Source organism: Ovis aries, chromosome 9 (genome assembly GCF_016772045.2).
Source record: "Ovis aries strain OAR_USU_Benz2616 breed Rambouillet chromosome 9, ARS-UI_Ramb_v3.0, whole genome shotgun sequence".
Classification (NCBI taxonomy): domain Eukaryota; kingdom Metazoa; phylum Chordata; class Mammalia; order Artiodactyla; family Bovidae; genus Ovis; species Ovis aries.
Window position 1 is genome coordinate 70,514,725 of NC_056062.1, and position 5,717 is coordinate 70,520,441.

At 44.5% G+C, this 5,717-nt stretch overlaps 1 pseudogene; it reads right to left on the reverse strand.

Moving 5' to 3' along the window:
- Positions 1 to 2,622: 2,622 nt before the first annotated feature.
- LOC105601933 (TBC1 domain family member 1-like) lies at positions 2,623 to 5,011 on the reverse strand (annotated as a pseudogene).
- Between the last annotated feature and the right edge of the window lie 706 nt (positions 5,012 to 5,717).

The following is a 5,717-nucleotide window of genomic DNA, read 5'->3' on the forward strand; positions in this document are numbered from 1 at the left end:
AGGTCAGGTGGTCTGGTATTCCCGTCTTTTTCAGAATTTTCCACAGTTTATTGTGATCCACACAGTCAAAGGCTTTGCCATAGTCAATAAAGCAGAAATAGATGTTTTCTGGAACTCTCTTGCTTTTTCCATGATCCAGCAAATGTTGGCAGTTTGATCTCTGGTTCCTCTGCCTTTTCGAAAACCAGCTTGAACATCAGGGAGTTCATGGTTCACGTATTGCTGAAGACTGGCTTGGAGAATTTTGAGCATTACCATACTAGCATGTGAAAGAATGAAGGGATGGAGCCAAAGCAAAAACAATACCCAGCTGTGGATATGACTGGTGATAGAAGAAAGGTCCGATGCTGTAAAGAGCAATATTGCATAGGAACCTGGAATGTCAGATCCATGAATCAAGGCAAATTGGAAGTCATCAAACAAGAGATGGCAAGGGTGAATGTCGACCTTCTAGGAATCAGCGAACTAAAATGGACTGGATGGGTGAGTTTAACTCAGATGACCATTATATTTACTACTGTGGGCAGGAATCCCTCAGAAGAAATGGAGTAGCCATCATGGTCAACAAGAGTCCAAAATGCAGTACTTGGATGCAATCTCAAAAACGACAGAATGATCTCTGTTCGTTTCCAAGGCAAACCATTCAATATCAAGTCTATGCCCCAACCAGTAACGCTGAAGAAGCTGAAGCTGAACTGTTCTATGAAGACCTACAAGACCTTTTAGAACTAACACCCAAAAAGATGTCCTTTTCATTCTAGGGGACTGGAATGCAAAAGTAGGAAGTCAAGAAACACCTGGAGTAACAGGAAAATTTGGCCTTGGAATGCAGAATGAAGCAGGGCAAAGACTAACAGAGTTTTGCCAAGAAAATGCACTGGTCATAGCAAACACCCTCTTCCAACAACACAAGAGAAGACTCTACACATGGACATCACCAGATGGTCAACACCAAAATCAGATTGATTATATTCTTTGCAGCCAAAGATGGAGAAGCTCTATACAGTCAACAAAAACAAGACTAGGAGTTTACTGTGGCTCAGATCATGAACTCCTTATTACCAAATTCAGACTTAAATGGAAAAAAGTAGAGAAAACCTGCTAGACCATTCAGATATGACCTAAATCAATTCCCTTATGTGGTAGCTTGAAGTGAAGTTGCTCAGTCGTGTCCAACTCTTTGTGACCCCATGGACTGTAGCCTATCAGGCTCCTCCCTCCATGGGATTTTTGAGGCAAGAGTGCTAGAGTGGATTGCCACTTCCTTTTCCAGGGGATCTTCCCGACCCGGGAATCGAACCCGGGTCTCCCACATTGCAGGCAGACGCATTACCGTCTGAGCCACCGGGGCACCCTATATTGTAGGTTGTTGCTGCTGCTGCTAAGTCACTTCAGTCGTGTCCGACTCTGTGCGACCCCATAGATGGCAGCCCTCCAGTCTCCTCCATCCATGGGTTTTCCAGGCAAGTGTACTGGAGTGGGGTGCCATTGCCTTCTCTGACGTAGTAGCTTAGTTCTCCTTAAATTGGCCCAGAGGGAAACAACTATTATGACTGTGGTGAGTTATATCAACTGTAGTTCCATATTTCCTATTGCAATAGACAGGGGGTCCCCAACCCATATCCCCTTTTATGAGCGAGTACACCCACCTCCCTGGTTTCTTGAGCATAGATGTTAAAGGCTTATAGAAGCCTTCCTTCTACAGGAAACTGTTCTCAGCTGACAGGAGCTGCCTCACTCCACAGGTTACTGCCTTTTTTCCTCTTGTTCACCTGTCTTATCCTGCTTTACTTCCTCTCCTACAGCTTTCCCCCCCACCCCTCACCCATCCTGAGGAGCACTCCCTCAAAAAAATCTGCATCTGAATTCTTGTCTCAGGCTCTCCTTCTAAGGAACATAACTTCAAGCCTGTTAAATAAAGGTCCTTTTTCATTGGTAATAAGTAATTCTGCCCACAACTTATGATAGTAGTAACTTTGCATTTATGTTTTAAAATCCAGGATTCAGATTCTATTTTTATTTCAAACATGCTGTCATTTAAATGGAAATATAAAACTGCATAATAACTCTGCTAAAATGATGTGCATGAGATTGAGGTGAAATTAAATGACCTATGACAGGCTTCAATCATATTTTAGTATGGATAATACTTTTTTTAAGAATCATATTTCAAGGATTCAAATTCTTCTTTATTATAAGTGACATGTAACATTATATTAGTTTCAGGTATACAACATAATGATTCCAAATTTGTATATATTGTGATACGATCACCACAATAAGTCTAGTTAACATTCATCAAATTTAAATTTTTTTTCTTGTGATGATAACTAAAGATTTAGTTTTTATTAACTTTCAAACATATAATACTGTATTATTAACTATAGTCACCATGATATACAGCACATCCATGAATTAATTTTTATTATGAATAGAAATTTTTACCTCCTGACTACCTTCATCCATTTGACCCACCACCCAAACCCCACCTCTGGCAACCAGCAATCTGTTCTCTGTATCTGTGGTGTTTTGTTTTTTGACTCCACAAATAAATAAAAACATAACAATATTTGTCTCTGTCTGACTTATTTCATTGAGAAGAATGTATGGTCCATCCACGATACAACCACAATACACTGGTCTATCCATGACAGAGTAAATAGCAAGATTTTCTTGTTTTAATGGGTGAATAATATTCCAGTCAATTCATATTCCACATTTTCTTTATTCATTCATCCATTGATGGACACTTAGACTGTTTCCATGTCTTGGTTATTATAAATAATGTTGCAATGAATATGAGCGTGCACATCTTTCTTAGCATTTTTTATTCCTTTAGATAAACACCCAGAAGTTAATTGTTGGATGATATGGTGGTTTTGTTTTTTGTCTCTTTTTTTAAAAACATAAATGTGCATTTATTCGAGTCCGTGCCATCTAATCTACTGAGTAATCAGGACTAGAAAAGGTAAGAATTAAACACAAACTACAACGAAAAGACTGAGACATTCATTCCCTGCATTGTGAGTCAGTTCAGAAGAATCTGTGTGCTGGCAAGCCAGTCTCCTCCCTGAGAAGCATGCTTTGTTCTCTGTTCTCCTCCAGCATCTTCATCTCTCTCAGTTAAGGCCTGGACAGTGGCAGGGTGGTGGCCACACCTGTTCTGGAGCTGTGGGCTGGTGGGAGTTGGGCCCCAGGCCATCAGTCACCCAAGGGCTCGGGTAGTGTGGGGTCAGGCTCCCGGCCCCCCAGCTCTGCCATCTGCCTCCAGAGCTGCTCTACTGTCTGCAGCAGGGCTGACCACTCCAGCTCCAAGGCCAGGGCTGCCTGCTTTAGCTTGCTTTCGCTAGTTAGGAGCTTCTCAGGGGTGGCTCCCAGGCTCTGGATCCTCCCATTGGCTGCCTGCAGTTGTTCAAGGAGGTCACAGTTCTGTTTGTGTAAGCTGCTGTTGGTCTTCTCTAATTTGTGCATTCTTTGGTTGTCACTGAGAGAACAATCGGTAAACTCTTCCTGAAGCCCGTGGTACTCAACTTCATAAGCCTGTAACTTTAGAGGAGTCCATCTCAAACACTTGACTGATGGTCTTCAACATCTGCACCAAGCCCAGGTTGGGCAGTGTGCTTTTTATAAAGTCAACTATGGTTTCTAGGTTTTCATGCTGCAGAATCAAGGGCTTATGGTATCCCAGCAGGCTTAAAGCCACTTTAAATATGACCTCTGATCCCTGAAGAAAGATCATATCAGAGACTCTGGGACGAAGCCCAGGGGGAACTGCAAGGCAAGCACAGTGAGGAACCAGGGCATGGCAGAGGCTGGGGCTGATCTCATGCCCCTCCAGGTGGTTGTATAGGTCCCTGTGGTAACCATGGAACAGGCTTGAGAGCTGGTACATCTGGATCTGTAAAATAATCATGTCCGTTCGATACTGTTTCCACCGTCCCATGTCAAACATCAGGAACTTGAGCATGTTAAACGCCTCTTCCTCACCCATGTGAAGCAGGAGGATGCCTGCTACAAAGCTGAGACCTTGGCAATAGCCCACTTCGTCTAGAAGTGAGCAGGCCTTCAGGATGTTGTAAAGTAACAGCTGCCCTGCTCCTAGCTGAGCAGAGTAGTACTGATGTGTTGGAAAGGTTCACCCGAGGTCGATGAGAATGGTGTGCTGCTGGGAGGTGAGCTGCTTTAAGAGCTCTTTGTAGGGCATGTCCTTGGGTTGCTGTTTGCTGAGGAACAGGTGCTTCAGGTGGCACTGCTCCACCAAGAATTTCCAGATTTCACCCCGGTGATGTCGTGGCACACCTTGGCCAACAGCCAAGTGCATTTTTCCATGTCAAACTTAGTTTTTTATTTTCCTGGAGTGCTTAGCATCTTTTCCCACACTGTAGTCACTTCTTTAAGACAAGGAGTGATTTCTTCATAATCAAGCTTTAGGCACTTGTTCAGCAAATCATTCTCAGAGGCTTGCAGCTTTTGATTTTCCTTCTCCATCCTGAGCAGCAGTATCTGTTGTAGAATGGCCTTTTGCCACAGCTCTCGGTGTTCACGAGATGTCCTTTTCTGTTCCTCTGGGACAGGGCCAAGGGGTCCATCTTCACAAACTGGTTCTAGAGGAGATCATGGGGAAAGCTCTCCCAGCTCTGAATGATCTTTGTATCTGCTGGGAGAATTACAGGCCTTCGGGGAGGGTGGCCACTTGAAGGAAAATCTGCTGCCTCCATGGTCTCTGTGTCTTTATGGAGGTCCTGCTGGAGTCACCCATGTGGTCAGCTTTGGACTCAAAGTTCTTTGATTCATGAGGTGTCTCTGTGCTCACTGAGTGATACCTCACAAGCTTCCTTTGTGAGACCCCTGGGGACCCCCATGCCAGCTGCGGAGGCTCCTGGCATTCCATGAGGACATGACTCAGGTGTTGGTGTGCCTTTGGAAGCCCTGCTTGGGTGAGAGCAGGGCTGGCTCTTCCACAGGTTGGCTCTCCGAGTCACTGGACAGGTCATCCAAGGAGCCGAGGATCCTGAAGCAGCTCTTGGAGATGGGCAAAGCCTCCTTTTCACAGCCAGACAGCTCTTTGCTGGTGTTACTGAATGTGCCAGACACAGAGCTGACCAGACCCAGACTGGCTGAGTGCTCCTGGAGGCCTCTGGCTTTATTATCCCAGGACAAAATACTTTCTAAAGATTCTGTTAAAGATCTCTTCACTTTGTTTTTCAGCATATCTAGCCTAAATTGAGGAGAAGGCAATGGCACCCCACTCTAATACTCTTGCCTGGAAAATCCCATGGATGGAGGAGCCTGGTAGGCTGCAGTCCATGGGGTCGCTAAGAGTCGGACACGACTGAGCGACTTGACTTTCACTTTTCACTTTCATGCATTGGAGAAGGAAATGGCAACCCACTCCAGTGTTCTTGCCTGGAGAATCCCAGGGACGAGGGAGCCTGCTGGGCTGCCGTCTATTGGGTCGCACAGAGTTGGACACGACTGAAGTGACTTAGCAGCAGCAGCAGCCTAAATTGAGTAGTGCTTGATGGTAATTCAGTTCCAATATTCTCCGCTGCAATCTGTGACGTCTTTTTTATCTCCCCAATATGGATGTGAACTTTTAGCTTGTCTTCATGTAAACATCTCAGGAAAGAAATAACCAATTCATTCTCTCACTGCTCATTCCTTGATTTCAATTTCTGAACCTCCTCACAAATAGTTGCTTGCTCCTGATTAGTTAA